The sequence below is a fragment of the Stegodyphus dumicola genome, chromosome 1, assembly GCF_044657685.1.
Source record: "Stegodyphus dumicola isolate Sdum_Otavi_A_Nest chromosome 1, ASM4465768v1".
NCBI classification, from domain to species: domain Eukaryota; kingdom Metazoa; phylum Arthropoda; class Arachnida; order Araneae; family Eresidae; genus Stegodyphus; species Stegodyphus dumicola.
The window spans coordinates 131,684,285-131,705,103 of NC_140768.1; the positions used below are offsets into that span (position 1 = coordinate 131,684,285).

A 20,819-nucleotide genomic window follows, 5' to 3' on the forward strand; every position below is an offset into this window, starting at 1 on the left:
TTAAATTTAAATTTGTTTAAATTTAAATTTCATTCCTTGCAGCAATAGCGCAAAGAATATTTAATTAAATTTGTATTTAAATTTATTTAATTAAATTCAATTTATTCTTATGAAACATGAATAAACAAAATATGCAGTATTCTTTACATTAAAAAGAACTTTTTCTTTCAGTGTCTAGATGTGATCATGTGATCATGTGATCTTTCTTTATAAAAAAAAATTGTCTGTTCACAATCTGTTGGAATTTGCACAATTAACTTTATTTTACTTTTGTAATAAACATAATATTGAAACTCATACCTTATAAACGCTTGTTGTTAATTTTTTTATTATAGTATTAATTAGTTTTTTTCTCTAATTTTATTTTCTGAATCTTATTGCTGTTTGAAGAAAAAATTTTCAGTTATCGATAAGAATTTTGAAGTTTTTTTTTATTTTCCCCTTGAACACGGCTAATTTATATGGAATTTAAATATTACTTCTGTTATCAGAATATTAGAACGTTAAAGAATTTAAGTGATAGTTTTCAGCTAGAGAAACCCTTCAAATAATGTGACTGATATTTCTTTTTATTTGATTACTATCTAAAAATTGCTGTTTGTAAGATATGGAGGGCAAAATTTAATCTTTAAGAGAATCCGTTAAAATACTAACTCACAAGTTAAACAACAAAATTTAACTTGTGAATTAGTATTTATTCAGCGTGTTATTGTGTTTTAATTCGTTAAAAATTAAACCGGTGAAGTATCTTATGTGGGCAGTAATGAAATTGCACAAAAAAAAAAAAAAGTAATTACTGAAGGAAAAAAAAAAAAAAAAAAAGTAACAAATTAAGGAGATTTAGTAAATAGTTTCTGCCATTTTAACAAAATGTATACACTTTTCATTTCGTATTTGTTATATCCATGCTATTGTGGTTGTTGCTTATGCTCACTTGTCTGACGCAGTCAACCCAAGCCCACGAAATTCCTCGAGGCAAGGAGCGCTAGATTACGCCTGTCGTTGCCAACCCCCTTGAGCGCTTAACAGATTGCAGTGCGATCAGTTCTGCCCCCAACTTTGATAGACAGCACCTCGAGGGGGGGGACTCTCTCCCCTTCCACCAAACCACACGAGAGGACTTTCGTCTCGCCGCATAGTTAGAGTGCCGCCATGCCGCACCGACACTGTACAAGCATCCAAATTGCTGTTGAACCGGGATTCGAGGCCGGGCTGGCTCTTCGGCAGGGAGATCAGCGACGCTAACCACTCTACAGGTTGGGCGGCTGTTACATTCATTCGTATTATAAGTTTCTGTGTCTCCTGTTGTTCAGGTGCAAATTCGAATGATACGTGACTTAATAAATATCGTTTTAGTTTATTTTAAGCTGTTATTCTTCTACAATACTGTACATTCTAGTCAATTAAGTAATCTAGCAGATTTGGAAATTATAATAGGTTAAAATTATGATTCAACAAAGCCAAGCTACGTCATAACGCTGTTTTAACTTGGATATAAATTTGGTCTTGATTTCTGTTACGGTTACAATTAAAATGCATTTAAATCAAAGTGTATCATGCAACATCTATTTAGCCTGAAAAAAAATGGGAAGTTATCTATTTAGAAAGAATTTATACATTACTTGTGATATTAAGAGTTCATAATGTTCTTTCAGAATGAAATTGTTCTGAATTTTACATATATGTAAATAAGTTTAGTGAAATCATATGTAAATTGTAGTATCTCTTGCATAATGTAACATGAAATCCTTCAGGATGTTCAGCATCGCCGGAAAAATAGGGTTACAGAGCTACGTGCATTTAACATTGAGGTAAATGGCCATCTCGCCAAATTGGCCAGACAGCGTCAAACTGGAGATGGTTTTGACGAGTCATTTTTGTCGCCAAATTTGAAGAGAAATTGCCTTTAGCGATCATTAGGCGACATTTTGATCCGATCCTTATGTAACTGTAACTGTATCCGGCCCTATGTAACTGTAACTGTGCATGCCTTCCAGCAATTTCGTGGAATCGAAGATACAAGAAGTTTCTCGAAGGGCGGGAAAAATCTGTGTTAGACTGGAGAGAGCACGAGTTTAACCCTTACCGGCACGCTACCTTTTAAAGTCGGAATTTTGATTAAAAAAAAAAAAAAAAAAAAAAAAAAAAGAGGTAGGCAGTCTAATTAGGCCTAGAGGAGTACAGAAATAAAATTTTGTGTACAGAAGTAATTTTGAATTAAGTTTGTAATTGAGTACAGAAGTAAAATTATTTATACTTTAAATAATGGTAGACATTTCTAAATTAGCTTTAATATTTTCCCTCTAATCGATGAAGAGGAACGAAAGTAAGCAGAAATTGATTTAAAAAGAGTTAAATATTAAAATCAGAGTAGATCTTCTAATACCAGTAAAATCAGAGTGAAAATATTAGATATCAGTACAGAAAGATATCCAGCACGAGTGAACTGACAGTCACCTACGCTAATGCATTTCTGATAATCTAGTTGGTTTCTATTCTGGTCCTCACATTCATTCCTAACAGGCAGGATCATGGGATGAAATGCAACGAATGTTTTCCGTCACCCATTGAAGTGACCCCTAGCGCCACATATATACTCATGATTATTCCAATCACCGCTGACCAAGTAAAATGACCCAATCATCGCAAGAAAAGATGAAAGATTTGCAAAATCAGTGTTAGAACAATACCAATCGACACCATTATGTCATACACATGGTAAACCACCCCCAGCCTTGGGCCATTGTAAGCTTTATCTTCACTGGACCTCGGTGGAAACTGATAGCATTTAATGCAATATGCGCATTCTCATTAAACATTCTAAGGTCAGCTGAAAATTTTTTTTCTCACCGACCGGTTTACTCAGGAGAACGTCTTTAACTCGACACGCACTGTTAAATATTCTCATCTAGCTTTTTAATTATTTCTTCTCTTAGATTTCCAAAGAAAGAAGCTGAAACCCCCTCCATATGTTTAACGACCCTCCCCATTTCTCTACCTTTTTTGAAATGCTTTGCTTGTGATTCACATACTTCATCCTACACAAAATGAGCGTGGAATTGACCTCTCTCTCTCCCCCCCTTCCGTGAATGCAAAAGGGTAGGCGAAAATTATGTTTTTGACTTGGATACCAGTTGACTTGCGCTTTGTGTTCTCTGAGTGAAGATGAGAAGAAAATTTTATACGGAAGTTATAGACGATATTTCGTTCGACTGGAGGTTTTACAAACAACAATGGTGCAGCGAAATGGATAATTATCAACTACAGGATTTGAAGTTTCCAAGGTCACTGTCCGTAAACACAAGACTGTTTTCGAAAACAAATAGAAAATAACGTTATCTTTCTACTAACGAAATTATTTTAATTAAATTTCGCATTCATGAGGTTGTATCACGCATGGAAGGATTTAGAAAAGCAGAATTTAATGTTAAATTCAAAAAGGCGGTTTACAAAGAATTGTTATTTTTCAGATGAGGCGAATCAGTGAAAATAAATTGATTATCCAAGCAAGAAAGTAATTTGTTTGGCAGCCTTTTGCCATTTAACTGGAACAATAAAATATCAAGAGAAATGCCATCTTCATGCCGTAATGAAGTTCCTCGCTTCTTTAGTTCTTCAACAGAAAAGCTATTAATATTTAATATGATACTGAAGATGAGTTTTTATCGTAATAATACTAATACAAATTCTAAATATTATTATTTGGTACTTTGTCTTGTATAGAAACGAAAATTTTCACACTAAAGAATTCGAGAATACAAGAAAATTGTTTCTTCTGAGGTTAGTGACATCATCATGCCGTTAATCATCCATATCCGGTAAAAAAGAATTCTTCAAAACATGTTAAAGATCAATTGGAGATCGCTTGCTGTTTTTGAATTGCCAGATTTCTTTTCCTTTCTATATTTAATTTTAGCCTTTTATTATGTCCTATTACTATTAAAGCTAAAGAGGAAAAACTTGCTTTTTTCTTCGTCTTCTCTGGTCTTAGGTTCAATAAAGTGGGCCTTGGATGGTATTTGAAAGTTCTCGTCGTTCATATCATGATACAATAAAAAACATAGCAAAGTAAATTGGATCTTTTACTTCGTTGCATCGCACTGATCTCGACTTTATACATGTCAGACAACTTAAATGTTACAAATGGCAATGGTATGACATTGGATAATGTAAGAAAACGAATATTGCCAATGGCAACGTTCTAGGTGTCATAGATTTATTTAGTGCAGTGATTTATTTATTAGCCTAGTCTTCTTGTTTCCTATCGTAACCCAAGTTAAATTATATAATGTGAAAGCTAATACATCAAGGCAATTATATTTTTTAGATTATTCAGTAATGCAATACATATTTTTGATGAAGGGAATACAATTATTACCCGAAGGGAATTCTCAGAAAAATGAAAAGATTCAGTCATTTAAAAATATACTAGTTAACCTAACTGAATTTCAACATTCTATATTTAACTACATAAACAGTTTGTATTTTGAAGGTGAGTAATTAGTTTACAGCGTAAAATTTAAACATGAAAAATGATGTACGTATCTTTATTTTTTTAATTGTTGCTGAACAAATATTTCTATTGTACCGGTAAAGTTATCTAGCATAGCGAGTTTTTGTTTTTAAAATTTTCATGAAGATTCTCCATTTTTTAAAAGAGTACACTCAAATTTCAAAAACTCATTTTTCTCATCAGTAATTTTACTGAAAGTATGCTACCACCTATGATAGTAAGCTTTTCCTTTATATATTAAAAACATTTTAAATTACAGAAGCCCACACGTGTTTTCGGACACTTGCATTTTTTAAACTGTATTTGCATAAATGTTGTACTAAATTTTGAAACATAAACTTCAAATTTTTTCCCTAATCATTTATTTTTCCCTTTATTTTATGCCTTCCTTGTTGCAAAATAAATATCGTCAAAATATTGAGTTATAAAACTGTTTATTAAAACAAGTGTTAATTAGTAACTCACATAATAATTCAGACACTCGAAAGTTTCGGCGAAGCGTTTTGGAAAATGGTGTTTCTTGTCATAATTTTTTGTTTTTAAATGAAATTATTTCATAAGAATTATCGTTTTTATTTGGAAATTAGTACTTATTTATCAAAATGTATTAATAGTTTCATATTTGAAATGAACATGACTAGCCGCTACAAATTAATAAGAAGTTCTGTTAGTAATTTAAAATTTTTTTTTAGTTTAAATTCATTCTAAAGATGGTGAACATATATGAAATATCATCCAAACTATCTTTAGTGTAAAGCGTTTAACTATTTTTGATATTATTAAAATGATGGAAACTTTGTGGAATGGTTCAAAATATTGGAACTGGAGACATTCGCTACCCCCCCCCCCCCGAAAAAAAAAAAACAAAGATTGGTGCAATAAAATTTGCAGGGGATTAATAAAACAGTTTAGAATAAAAGTTCACTCTGAAACTGTTAGAAGAGCCAATTAGAGCAAATGGATACTGTTCCGTATTTTGTAACTTTAGCGTTTGGCCGAAGGAGCTTTATCACATCGCATTTTTGTTATTGCGAATTTACTGTGTTAATCTGCTAGATGTAAAATCTGGCAACATGAAAATAATGTAAAAGTTCAGTTTTTGTTAATTGGCATATTCCACGACTTGAAGAATTCTTACTTATAAAATGTACTTGCTGTAATATAACCGTTTCCTTTACTTTTAAGGATAATTAATTAAACGCTGTCGCTAATAAATGCATCTCTTGGTTCTTACTACGTTATCTACGCACAGATACAATAAGCGATCAGCAAGAAGGAATTCTTTGTCAACAAGAAAACAACAGAAATACGCTTGACGTTCGCAAAATCTTAGCTAAACAAATATTTATCATACCGAAATGTGGTGCCTACTACAACTCAACGCTGCCTACTACAACCTGCCTACTACAACTCAACGCTGCCAGTCTGGTAACTCATAACAACGAAAAACAAAATAATATTTATTCTATTGTTAATATAGATTCGAAGAAGATTGGTATGATTAACGATCTGTTTTTGTTATCCTGTTATTATGATTATTATTGGTATGATTAACGATCTGTTTTTGTTATTCTGTTAGTTGCTTGTCCAGCTACGCTTTATTTATTATTGTTCAAAACGGCTTATTATACAAATTAAATTATTTTATTAAAAGCGACGTGTAATTAACTGTCTCAAAAATTGTAACTACCATAATTGGTGAGTCGGACGTGATTTGAACACGCAACCTTCTGATAAGTCGGAAGTCGTGGTTTCTGTCGAAGACTTGGAACAGCTTGCACTGAAGTCTGTTGGAGATAGATGTGGATCTTGAGATGGAATTTGCGATGGTGAAGACGCATTCGCTCCAGTGGCTTGCTTCTGGCGTCCAGATAAATGCCCACTTAAGACGGTCGATACTAACGACGACTTCCTTTTCGTTGCTATGAGTTACCAGACTGTTAGTGTTGAGTTGTAGTAGGCAGGTGTCAACACGGAATAATGTTATGTTTATAGACAAGTTAAAATTTAATGTACTTATGTCCGATGAACGAATTATAATGATCGAAGCTTAAATGAAGGCTTGAATATGGAACACCTATTGTTAAGCACGGGGGGTCTTTAGACTTACTGGTTTGGGAATGTTTTGCGGCCACTGGGACGGAAAATTTTGTATTTACAGAAGATAATACGCATCATTATAAATCTATAAATATTCTTAATGAAAGCATCTGAAAAAACATTTGGAGTGTAAAACACATTCAAGTTCTATGATGATAACGATCCTAAACATAAAGCCCTAAATGTTAATATACAGACAGTGTCTCAGTACTTTAAGCTAAACGAAAGTGAGAACTGATGCTCTGTCCGGTCTTGTAAGTTCAGGATCTTCCCCCTAGACCAATATTTTCGAGAACATTCTGGCATGTTATGTAACCATAAATGCAGAGTTCGCGTCATTTTTCATCAGATAGCTTTTTCCTTCTACTGCTATAAGACCTTTGCTGCCCCTCTTTAAATCTGTCATCCTTTGTTTGAACAATATGACGCAGTAAATTTAGAGTTAATCCTATTTAGTTTACTATCGCATATGTAATCTTGGAGAATCTAAAAGAATATTGATTTGCCATTTGCACTGAATAAAGACGTGGAATCAAAACAGCTAACGTTTTCTCTGTCATTATTAGATGCCAAGCTTCCTTCATGTGCCCGACTGCCAAAATATGACATACATGTAGAGGTATAATTATAAAACAATTTTTTTAAAAAACAAAATATAATTATGCCTAGAATTTTCGCGCATTAAGCTGCTGAAAAACTATCAGCAAAGACATAAAGTAAGAAATTTAGAACCAATTTTTCACAAAGACCCAAAATTGAAATTCATAAGTAATAAATTTCAAATAATCCTATAAATGCAATAAAGAATTTAATAAATGTTAAAACCAAAACTCTTCAAACAAGCAACACCCCAATTCAAAAAAAATTTGAAATTAAAAGGAAAACGAACTCAATAGAAGAGGAATTCAATCAACTTCAATGCCACTTCGCTAGGAGGAGGAACACTGAAATCAATTGAAATCACTCTTCCACAAAAGCCCTGTATCCAGAATTAGTCGATGAACGATTTCAATGTATTTTAATTGTAATAGTTCACCCGAAAATTCTGGAGCCTCCCCAAAGCAAGGAAAACAACAAAGTAAATTCTAATTAAAATCTTGTATGTTAAACAAAGATAATTCTACTCAAAGAATTGAAAACGTAAGTGAAATAATAAAAAGACTGCAGTGAAAAATTCAAATCAAAATGTTACCCTAAAACAAATAGTATATAATTCAAGAAATTTAAAAAGTAAGTGAAATTTTAAAACTTTAGTGAAAAGAGTTAAATAAAAATGCATGAATTAATTAAAAACTTTGAGCACTTTTATTTAGAACACAATCGAAACTATGAATAAGACTATAACAGTATTGACGTCTAAGGTTTACCATTCGGCTTCATTGGTGAAATATAATACTGTGGCGAGAAAGTAATCGCTCAAAAGGCTAAAAACTGGAACAAAAGTTGGAATTTTGAAACCAAAAGAAACACTTTTTAAATTTTAATCTTGAAAAAGAAAAAAAAACTACTTTACTAATTAAAAAGAAATTTAAATGAATTTTGACCTTTTTTAAAACAAAAAGGGAATAAAGAATGTCATTCAATGTAAAACTTTAATTAAATTTTAGAACTAATTTCTCTTTAAATTTAGTAGACTCAAAAACAGATGCTCAAAAAGTGGTCAAAATGTTTTTAATAATTGTTTTGTAGAATGAGTAGAAAAATCCATAAAGTTGAATTTTAGATTTTTATAATTTTTTAATTTAAAATTACAGAAAAAGGTAAAAAAAAGCTTGAAAAAGGAAGTAAAGGAACTATTGTTAGAAAAGTAAAAAGTCTTCACGTCATGGACTTATCATAATGACTTGAATATAGGAGGCCCTTGTTTTAATAACAGAATAGTAATTAAGAAAAAAAATAAAATAAAACCCTATAAACCTTTTAAAATATCTTTCTTTATCTTTCTCTTTTGGAGCTTTCAGAGGAGCATCTCCTTTTGACTCTACTAAATTTAAAGAGAAATTGGTTTTAAAATTTAATTAAAGTTTTACATTGAATGATATTCTTTATTCCCTTTTTGTTTTAAAAAACGTCAAAATTCATTTAAATTTCCTTTTAATTAGTAAAGAAATCTTTTTTCTTTTTCAAGATTAAATTTTAAAAAGTGTTTCTTTTGGTTTCAAAATTCCATCTTTTGTTCCAATTTTTAGCCTTTTGAGCGATTACTTTCTCGTCACAGTATTATATTTCACCAATGAAGCCGAATGGTAAACCTAGACATCAATACTGTTATAGTTTTATTCACAGTTTCGATTGTGTTCTAAATAAAAGTGCTCAAAGTTTTTAATTAATTCATGCATTTTTATTTAACTCTTTTCACAAAAGTTTTATAATTTCATTCACTTTTTAAATTTCTTGGATTATATACTATTTGTTTTATTTGAAAATTTTTATTTGAATTTTTCACTGAAGTCTTTTTAGTATTTCACTTACGTTTTCAATTCTTTGAATAGAATTATCTTTATTTAACATACAAGATTTTAATTAGAATTTACTTTGTTTTTTTCCTTGCTTTGGGGAGGCTCTAGAATTTTCGGGTGATCTATTACAATTAAAATACATTGAAATCGTTCATCGACTAATTCTGGATACAGAAAAGAAAAAACTTTTGTGTGTAGACTTCTTCAGATTTATTTTAAAAGACTATTAATGAATTTTATAGGTATTTCATTTTCTTTAAAAATTTTGGTGAAAATTAGAATTTCTTCTTTTTGTGTTTCTATTTCAGTGTAATTTTTTTAATTCTGCTAATTTGGTTAATAATAGTATTTGCAATAACGTTTTTCGATATGTTGGAGTTCCAATTTATAAGTTTAATAGTAAAAAAGTTAAAATCTTTTCTTATATCAAAACGTTTAATTTCTTTAAGGTTATGAATACTTAGATCAAGATAAACTATTTGTGTTTGGTTTTTATTGGTCTTATCAAGTTTTAGTCAGTTTGGGTAGATGTTGCTATTTTCGACTAGATTATAATTGTTCAAAGTAATAATGTCATCAATATATCTATAAGTGTATTCAAATTTGCTGAAATCGTTACCAGAAAGGCTCTTTAGGAATTTGAATTCTTTAGAAAATAGAAATAAGTTACAAAGCTGAATTTAATATGAACTTCCCATTGGAGTTCCTTATGTTTGCAGATAAGGAAATTTTGAATGCTTAATATAGTTATTGTATAACGAAAAATGTAGAAATTCTTTCCATTTTTGTAAATCCAGAAAATTAAGCATTTCAAGAGAGAGAGAGAAAAAAAAAAAAAAAAAAAACAATTCTCATTTCTAAAAGACTTTGGTAGATTTATTTTAGTGGCAGAGACGTGTAGAGGTTTTCAAAACTCATAGCGAAGTCCTAGCAGTTAATATTGTAAATTTTAAGATTTGTAACTTCTTCAAGTTGTCGTAAACAATCCGACAAAAGATTTTATCAGCTTTAACTTGTTCAAAAATTATATTGCAAATTGTTTTAAGGAAATTGGTAAAAATATTATCAAAATTCTTCTTGAAGTTTCTAGTATTACTGGCTATAAATCTAAATTTGACAGGATTTTTATCAAATTTCGGTAAGGCACAAAGATTGGCAATTTGTAACGCAAGAGCAGCAAAAGTTTTGAATTGAAAAAAATAGATTCAGCTGTTTAATTCATAATTCATAATTAATAAGTAGGAAAGCTAAAATGTGTAATGAATTTAGAATTAAAAGTACTAAATTTAGAGAGGAAAAAAAAAAAAAAAAAAAAAAAACACGAATTTCAAACTTATTGAACTCAAGAAGAATGATTAGAAATAACGTCTATCGTAACATTAAAAATGTAGTAGTAAAAATGAATAATTTGGAAAAGGAAAAACCATCGAATTGTCTGGATTAAAAATTTTATATTATATCATGTATATTAATATCGCATGTAATTTTATACTATTATATTAAATTGCATTGTATTATACTAAATTACAGTACGTTATTTTATATTAATTTATACTACATTACATTACACAATATGCGGTTACAACTTAAATTATTTTCGTCTTAGGGGTACTCGATCCCAAAAGTTTGGAAATCGGTGATCTAGACAAAATAAGGCATTACGTTAGGCGCTAACTACATAAGTGCACACACATTTTTTATGTGTATGGTATTTCTTTCTAAATGCAAATAAAAAATTTCACACAGTTTGAAATATCCTGTCAATAAATAGTTCACGAATATTCCTTCAGGAAATATTTCGTGCTTTCGGACGCCTACGCTTTCCTGCTTGACGAAACTTGCCCAAAACGTGTTTTGTTTTTTCTACCGTCTGAGACATTTTTCACTTTTCTCGAGAGTATTATTCACGAAATACAATGAGTTATCACATTTGTTTGTATGATCAGGATAAAAAAGGAAAATATACATTTGCTTGAAAACCAGAACTGTGAATAATAATACCTTATTAAGGATATATCGGCATTTAAATAACCGTAAAGCTATTCTGTCTACTTAAAAAAAATCTGAAAGCTTTTAAGATTTTATATTGAGCTCAAAGGGGAATTTTTCTCATTTACACACACATACACGATTCGAGAGCATTTGGGCTATTGTCTCTTTGAGCTAAAAATATTTAAAAACAGCATATCTTTAGAATTTACGATAGGCGTTCTCGAGCGCTGGAGATAAAAATATTTTTTATTTCTACAGTGTTGCCATTGCTCACTTTGAAATCATTGAGTTGTTAATCGGATGGAGGAGTATGCTATTCAAATCTTGATGGCTCTAGGTACGTTTGTTTTTCCATGCAGATTCTTCATTATTTACTTTCTTTAAATATAATACAGGGTGATAATATTTGGTTGCGACAGTTTGAAAAGTGATTAACGCTTTAAGCGATTCAACGCAAAATGCCGTTTCGAGAATAATAGCCTGGGCTAATATCCCTTTGGGATAATAAAAATTATTTATAGCAAACTGATTTATTAACTGAGGACAAGTATAGTGACAACCCTCTCTTTTCACTCAGGTAGCATATATTTGTGTAAAAGTTCCCCTATCCTTCCTTTTGGCCGAAAAATATGTTATCAGTAATTATATTATGATGATTCTGATTAGACGGCATCAAAATTGCATTTTCGGCAATTTCCATAGCTCTGTCAGTAAAATTTTCAACTAGAAAAAAGTGAATTTTTAAGGAATTTTTTCTTTCCTTGACACGTAATTGGTAGCGTCTGACTACTAATCGGAAGTTCCGGAATTTGAATCGTGGAGAAGGTTCAGATGGTTTTTTACCATTTCCTGGCTTCTAAAAATTTTAATAGTTTTTCAAGTAGCGCCCGACTAAAAATGTGGTGAATTCGTCACCGCCTGGATTTGGCGACTGGGCCTTCTCTCAGCCCAGTCGTTTTTTTAAATGGCGAATAATATAAGGATTTTTTATCTTGATCAAAGGACTGTAGCTACAAGGACTTTCGTGATGCAAATGGTCATTAAGAAGTTCTTTACATCCTACTGGGAACCAAAAGTTCCGGAGTTCGAATTCCGGCGGCATATTTCACAAGTGCACATCAGCGTAGCCACTGAGGGAGGGATTTCGAAAACAGCCCAATGAGCCTCTATTGCTTTTGTGACGCTACATCTTCGAGCTTTTGAGCGTATGTTGTTTACGTTTTAATTTGTATTTATTTCGCAGTTATAAATGTATGGTTTAATAGCAGAAAATCTCGTAGTGCTTTCGTTTTATAAGTTTAATTAATGGCTGACATTTCACTTTCACGACTTTTATCATGCAGTCACTGATATTTTTTCGCGATTTCTATCACGCATTAATATTTGGATTGATGTTCACGGCGTATTATCGCTCTTTACATCGAGAAAATAACTCAAGCTAAAATTAGCCTCGATTTATATGTATTTACTAACACCTGTGGATTAAGAGAATTCAAGTGTATAATTTTTTGAACTGGAAGTGTTACAATGAATCTAGTGTTTCCTTACTTCAGTGCTTGCATTCTTTTGAATTTTAAAGTGTAAGATTCAGAATACATATTCTGTATGACCTGATTATATACATTATTAACGGTAAAAGTTAATATGTAAACATATTCGTTGTGAATAAGATAAATTCATTCAGTTTGATGAGCATTTCTTGAGTAGACAGTACACGTAAGAGTGAGCAGTTATTAAATATGAAATTTAACACACTAAAATGTATACGAATCCAAGTTAGTAAAGTTCACTTTGAATAAAATTCTGCGTTGGTTATTAGAACATCTTTTTCATATAGACTGCAATAAAACGTCCTGACTTCTATTTACATATATAATTGATGTAAATATTTTTCTCATACGCATAGTTTTATGTAAAGATTGCATTTTGGGCTCAGATGTTTATCACATATTTCTTTCTTCATCCTATTTACCACTTATTAAGTAATATTTCACATAGATATTTTTGCTGAGTATCCAACATTTGCTTGTATTTATTTCAAATTCTTTCAACCAGGTAGTGAAATCTATTGCTTATATTTGATCTAATTTCGCAATGAAAAGTTTCAGAAGAAATCGACGATGCTTTAATTATTTTGTACAGATAAAATTGCGTGACAGAATATTTTCAACCAACTTGCTTAAATCTTAAAGCACGCAAAAGGTCATGTGACATAACAGAAATATTATTGGATGCCCATTGGTCTATCCTAGAAACCACTCCCTCGGTGGCTACACAGATGTGCACTTGTGAAATATGCATCTCGGCGAACTCCAGATCACCTTGCCGTTAATAATTCTAAAATATTCTAAAAGCTAAACCTGATTAACTCCCTTCCTGCTAAATCTGACTTTCTCAAACCTGATTTTCTCACCTTCTTGTTAATTAATTCCAGAATACAATACTTCCAAAATATTCTAAAAGCTTTTTCAAGTTTTAATTTGAAATGATATCTTCAATTAGTATCTAAATAAATGGGATTTCAGTAACCCTGAGTATGAGATTTTCCATAAATAGTAGCTGAGCAAGTTAAATATCAACAGCTGTATTAATGCTATCTTTTCGCATCTGTCTAAGCAGTAAGTAAGATTTGGATAGCTGTATGTATAATACTTCCTTTCAGTGAATGATAAAATCATTTCGAAAGATTTCCAGCTTTGTCGATAGGTAGGCAAACTCAAATTTATTTCTTATGCAAGTAGATATTTTATTTCAGATGGTTTATTTTGTATTACGATAAAATTTAGTAAATTACTTTAGGGAAAATGTTGTCCATCGTCCAGAGTTTAAACAGAGTATCTTTGCAACAAAATAATAGCATCTGCGTTGGCATACCTCTACAGTTAGCCGGAGAAGAACAAAATAATTTTTAATTAAGTTTCTTAACGTTAAATAACAATTAAATTACTTCAGATAAAGATCATTGATATAATTTATAGGCTATTTATAGGTTATAAAAAATAAGCACAAAACAAAAAGTTGAACACTGAATCCAGATATCATATTTAAGAAAGAAGTTGAGTTCAGCAAGCGTAGACGAAATTACACAGTGATGTCAAAAATTAAACGCAATTGAAAACTGCTTCTAAGAGTACAAATACATTAAAATTGCCCGCGTTAATTATTTATGGTACTTATATGTTACTGTTTTTAATTATTTAATTACTGCTACAGAGGATTTTGTTTGGAGAATTTGCAGGTCAACAACCAACGTGAACAAAAGCGAAAAGAAAGAATATTTTTTTTGTTGCAGTGACCAGCCAAAAGAACACCAACAATCAGGAAATAGTAATTATAAAAAAATTATTTGTTATGAAGTGCAATGTGACAGTTAATTGATTTACATCTTGTTTCTGAAGTAAAGAACAAAGGAAAATTGCCAACCATAAAGCAAAACAGTTTTGCTCCATTAAAATTTGATATAAATACATACTTGATTGACATTGTACAGCCACATATTTAGATATCATCTTTTTGAAATTTTAGATCAGTTTGAAATACAAAATGAGGAACAATTCTTAAGTGTATAAACAAAGCTTTTTTTTATTTATTTGAAATTTTGCAAAGGGTATTTATTACACCAAACTTTTCATTCTTAACTGTCTTACAAAGAGTTATCTTTTAGCACCAAACAGCTCAGTAGTACAATACAAAGTCTTTAATCCGGCCTCATCGGGACTTCAGCGATTCCTGATTACGGGTTTTTCCGGATTATAGATCATCAAATTAAATCTGGTAAATGGCATGCAAAAAATATGAAATTAAAAATATGAAACCGTAATTTATGAAATAAAGAGCACTTATGATCTAAAGGGTATCAAAATTCACACACACACACACACACACAAAAAAAAAAAAAAAAAAAAAAAAAAAAAAAAAAAAAAAAAAACTTTATATTTATTTTTTACTTTATTAAACATTTCTTTAAATGTAAGTTGTTTAATTTGCTCGTTTTATGTGTTAATGCTTTCTCTTTAATTCTATAAACAGACAGAATTTCTTGTTCAGTTACAAAGTTCCGCTGTTCAAGTCCTGTAATTGTTATGTCGAGAATACCGACTAATTTGTCAATCGAAATTTTTTCGTTTTCACTAACCTCTCTGTCACTTTCTTCATGCCTTTATCCATTTTTTGCAGCAATTCCACTTTTTGTTTGATGGACACCGAAACATGCTTTCGCTTTGTAGATCCTTTGGCAGCTCCAGAATCGGAAACTCTTTTTGACATAATCGAAAGTTCAAGCTTACTTTTTATAAAATTGCTCTAACAGTTTGCAAAAAATAATAAGCCGGATCCAATTAGAAGATTAAGGAATAACGCAATCTGCAACATTAACTGAAATAGATATTAGATAATTTTAGCCTAGCTTATACCGTCCGTTATACATTAAACGCGCATGCGTAAACGTATTAAAGTTTGTAGCTTTGAGGTCCGGATTATAGATAATTCCGGATTATGGACGTCCGGATTAAAGACTTTGTACTGTAATACAAATTTACGAATAAACAAATTTATTTATCACGATAGTCACCTGATTTAAAGTTTACAGTTAATAAATTTTCATCATACAGAATATACCCAACGCAAAATTTCAGCAAATATTTCACGTGTATCTCGCAAAGGCAGAATGTCTGACTTGAATACACAAGTCAAATAATATATGGAATAAAGTCATCATTTCAGGTAAATTATTAAAAGCCGGTTGCAGACTCATCGGTTGGCTGCGCAAACAGAAGGTTTGGGGTTTTTGTTCTGGTCTAAGAGCACGTTTTTGCTAACTGGCTATCGAAGTAATCTTATAAAAGCAAAGCACTTCTCTAAACCAATCTTATTTGATACTTCCTATGAAGCACGTAACATCTTATATGGGAAGACAAAGAATAATTCACGTAATATAAATTTCAGCAGTTTCATAATTCAGTAATAGTAGCTTCAGAAAATGAAAAAATTAATAGCTTTCATATTCGAATGTGCGATAAAATGGCTAGCAAAATTAATGATTAGAGGAAAATTTGTAGTGGCACGATCTGAAAAGTAAATAAATAAATAAATAAAAGCTATAGATAGCATACTACGTGAATACCAAATTCTCTTTCATTGCTTCAACAGACTCCAAATAATGACCTGGAAGCGGTAATTTTAGCCATTGAAATAAAATGTCACACGGGGACATATTAGGAAAATAACTCACACTGCCATAGTTGCTGGAACTCGCAGAGCCATATTAGTTGAATTTTTGTCACAAATTCTTTAAACGATACTATGATCGGGTGCTTTATCATGATGCAAAATTGACGAGTTTTCTCGCTAAAATTCAGGTCGTTTTCTATGAATTACCTCATATAGACGCCGGAAATATTCAAAAAACATTCTGACTTCTTGGTAAAGTTCACGATTAAAATAGAATACATTTTGGCTTCTTGGTCAAACGAACCACGAAAATAGAAGAAAACTATTAACATAAGTTTTTTGAACAAATTCGATGTGGTCTTTCCGAATCTTGCTTCTCCTTTCGAACGTCATTCATTTAATTGTTAAGCTTTTTTCTGCACGAAAAGAATATAGAATCATTGGGTTATTTTGAATGTGCAATGCTCTGGCCTGGACCTCTCGAATACGAGTGTGCTACCGTTTCACCACGAAGGCATACTGGAGAAAATACCTTATATACTCTACTTTTTCCTCTGTCGCCAAATGGGGATCAGGGACTCATTCGCTCAGTCGCCGAGGGACCAAGAAAGAATGCGGGAAGGAGGGAGAAAATACCTTATAAGCTTAGATGCTTGCTTATCACCGGCAATAATATACTTTTTAAGGACTTGCCAATAGTTTTAAGGACTTGCCATCTTCTAGATCGCACCACTTACTGTTATTGGATAAAATAAAACATTTTCGGAATAACTGAAGAAGCGACGTACCAAAAGAACAAATGACCTTTTAAGATTGCTTAATAGGCCCAGAATGAAACTTGTACAACAATATCCTTAATTGTTAAACGACGATCGGTAAGCATCAGATTTCTGACTTGGTTTGCTTTTGAGTTTTTGGTTTATTATCGATGTACTCTTACTTTCGTTAAGTATCTTATACCGTTCTAAAATTCCTGATTTTGATGAAGTGTTGCCCCCAAAGGCTTTTTTCTATATATGAAATTAGCTGGAATTCTATCGTGCAAATAAAATTTAATGCGTATCTTTTGCTCAAGTGCATTCGCCATTGGAGAAATTCGCAAAGCAAAGATACTTTATGTATTAAAACAAATTTATTTGTCAAACCAATAAAGTAAATGACATGCGGATTGATGTCTGATGTCTATGAAATCGCAACAATTTCTGAAAATCATTTTGCAATCGGTTTCTTGCACGTACTTATTTTAAATGATATTTCTTGGCATACTTTGGACACATTAGTATGGGGCATAACATTATTAAGTAAATAATATAGTACGATAAAATTCTAAGGAAAAATAATAAAAAGGAACACCAATAAAACAAACCGGGGGAGGAATAGAAATAAATAAATAGCCTTTCTCTGACGATTGGAGCATTTAAATTGAGCATAAAAAAAGAAAAACATTTTTAATTTCTATCAAAAAAATTTAGCCACATTTGTGAAATATAAACAAAACCCCACAAATCTGATGGTGGTCTTTTCATTTTACTCACAATTACTGTGGCTTTAAATTTTATTGTTACATTTGGCTTCGCACTGCATTCATTTTGTTAATATACTCTTTTCAAGAAAAGTGCTTTTTACCATCTTGTACGAAGTAAAGGAAATATTGTAATCGCGAAAAATTTTGGTTATCATATTTCAACGAAAATATCCATTTCGACCACTCTCGAATCCATCTGAACGATGTTTTTGCGTGACATCTGTAAGTACGGACAGCATAAACGTCTCTTTTCCCCAAAGGGACTAAAAAATAGACTTAAAATGTATTCAGAAGAGTTTTTGTTGTGATGTCTGTACGTCTGTATTTCGCATGACTTAAAAACGAGTAGCCTCATAACATTGAAATTTCATATATGGGACTATTATAACATTTAGTTGCGCACCTCCCTTTTTGGTTGCAATCGACCGCAACAAAAGCACACACACACACACACATATATATATATATATATTATATACTTTTGTTGCGGCCGATTGTACTTAGCCAATATTAATCAGGACAGCTCCAAAGTCACTTTTTACAGTCGTCGAAGATCTACTATAAACACGCTGGAACAATCAGCGACGCAGCCTTCAGGCTATCAGGCTATAACGGTGGAAACAGCTTCACTGCAAAGCACCAGAATACAGGTCCCGACTCTGCTTGGTCGTTTTCGAAACTACACGTACTCTCGAGACTCTCCACGCTACAACTCGCGATCCACTTGACGACACACAGAGCACAACTCCCGACTCTTCGGTTCAGTCGTTCCCGGAATTCAACATACTCTCTCGACGATGCACTAAGAGACTCTTTCGATGCACTCGACGACCCACTCGGCATTCGCTGACGGGCTGTCAACTCGATCGACTCCGCACGGACTGACTAACTCGAGACATACTATTTCGCACTGTCTCTCCGCGTACCAGCAAGGTTTATATAGTTTTTGGCTTGTGTTCGAGAACATTCTGGGCTAAACCAGTAAGAATTCGTTCCAGAAGTTTCTCCATTCGCCCATGGCATATCGCCAAATAGGCGATTACTCGCCAAATGTGGCAACCCTGCCTTACTATGCCATTTTATGGCAACCCTAATCCTGCTATATATATATATATATATATATATATATTGTAATATATATATATTGTAATAATAAAATTCCATAGTCAGAATACACTTAAAATTCTAACTCTATGTTCTTTTCATTTTTAATGGCGACTGTCTTTTATTTGAAAGTACGTGGAATTAAATCCACAGCCCCGTAGTCAAGTTGTTTTTCCCGCCTTTTCTATACGTACAGTTATAGAATGTTCTGAAAATATTTAAAGCGAACTGGATTGGCTGACGTCATTTCTTGGAAGCTCCGCCTTTCCAGAGGCTGTAAAATGACTCGCAAAATAATATCGGGGGCTTTTTCTTAAATATAACGATGCAGTAAACTTCATACAAAAAGTTATTAGTAATTCTTTTTTATTTACTCCGGAAATATGATTTTGCAACTGCTATTTCTCCTGACCAATAATAAATGGATCCTGTTTTTTAAACTTCGTAGCTTCGTAGCTTAAATTATCAGACGATCTACGACTACATTTATGATTCTTCAGCATTCTATTTATTCCGGACAAAAGCTGGTACATCATATATATATATATATATATATATATGCAGCCACTCTGTCACTCGGCTCGGTGAGCTCATTTTTTATTCTTATATGTTGGTAAATTGTGCATTTTTTTACTTTAAAAGGGATTTAATTATGTTGTTCTTATGTTCCAGTTAAGATTTTATGCCTTTAATTAATCTGCATGCAATACTTGTAGAATTATAACAATTTAAAAGTTTTTTAGGTGCGACTAAGTCTAACGGAGTAGCCTTTTGTTTACATTTGAAACTTACATTTGATATAGTTAGTTCAATAGGCAGTACCAGGAAGTCATGTGGTGGCCACTTCAGATATTTATTATAAATTTAATTTTTTCTTTTTAGCTTTATTATTAGACATCGTTTTCTTCGCACTTACGATTATACAATTCAAAAGCAAAATCGCAAAAAGTTTAAAAGCAGCATATGTTTAGAATTCCGGATGCAGCGCTAAGTGTAGGCTTAAAATTTTTCAGCCCTTTATTGTTTCATCACATCAATAAGCAATTTTCTTAGTAAGATGGCTTACAAAACTTTTTTTTTCCCTTTTTACTTCCTTGTACGAAGTAAAAAGAAAGTATTGTAATCGCGAAAAAATATCAGGCAGCATATTTCAACGAAAATATCCATTTTCACCGCTATCTTTAACGATGTTTTTGCGTGACATCTGTACGTAAGGACAGAATAAAAGACTCTTTTCGTCCAAAGAAATTATAAAAGTGCTTTAAAATGAATTCTGAAAAGAATTTTTCGTGGCGTCTGTACGAACGTATGTACGTGCGTACGTACGTATCTCGCATAACTCAAAAACGAGTAGCCTCAGAACGTTGAAGTTTTGTATATAGGAGTGCTATAACATGTAGATGTGCACCTCGTATTTTGGTTGCTATCGGCCGCATCAAACGTATATACATATATTTATATATATATCCACTCTGTTAATAGGCTCAATGATCTCAGTTTCTTTACTCTTATATATTTGTAAATTGTACATTTTTTGCTTTAAAAATGATTGAAATATGTTGTTCTTATCTTCCGGTTAAGGTTTTTATGTCTTTCGTAAATCTGGAAGCAATATTTGTACAATTATCAGCAATTTAAAAGCTGTTTAAGTGCGGTTAAGTTTTAAATAACATAGCGGAAATATTTCTTTACGTTTGAAACAGCAGAATAGTAGATTTGTTGCCAATCTAGAGAGACTAAGCTTCGCAACAACAAAGATAACGCATTCATTTATTATTCCGAATTAAATCCTGCTTAATCCTTTCTGCAATTTTTTCGATGAAATAAGTGTTTAAGATTTACTTCGTAATTTTTAATACAGATATTTTGAGTTTTTATGTATTTTTGCCATGTCGCGAAGTGAGAACTGAAATAATTCAATGAAATATACTAAATCGTCTGTGAAAAACTGTTTCTT

General features: G+C 31.8%; 1 protein-coding gene and 1 long non-coding RNA gene across 5 annotated transcripts in view; one reads left to right on the forward strand and one right to left on the reverse strand.

Moving 5' to 3' along the window:
* Positions 1-20,819, forward strand: part of LOC118181048 (uncharacterized) — a 179,577-nt gene that overhangs the window by 13,108 nt on the left and 145,650 nt on the right. The window lies entirely within an intron of this gene.
* The window catches only part of LOC118181046 (uncharacterized), a 219,512-nt gene that overhangs the window by 3,413 nt on the left and 195,280 nt on the right, over positions 1-20,819 (reverse strand). The gene's annotated exons all lie outside the window — the stretch shown is intronic.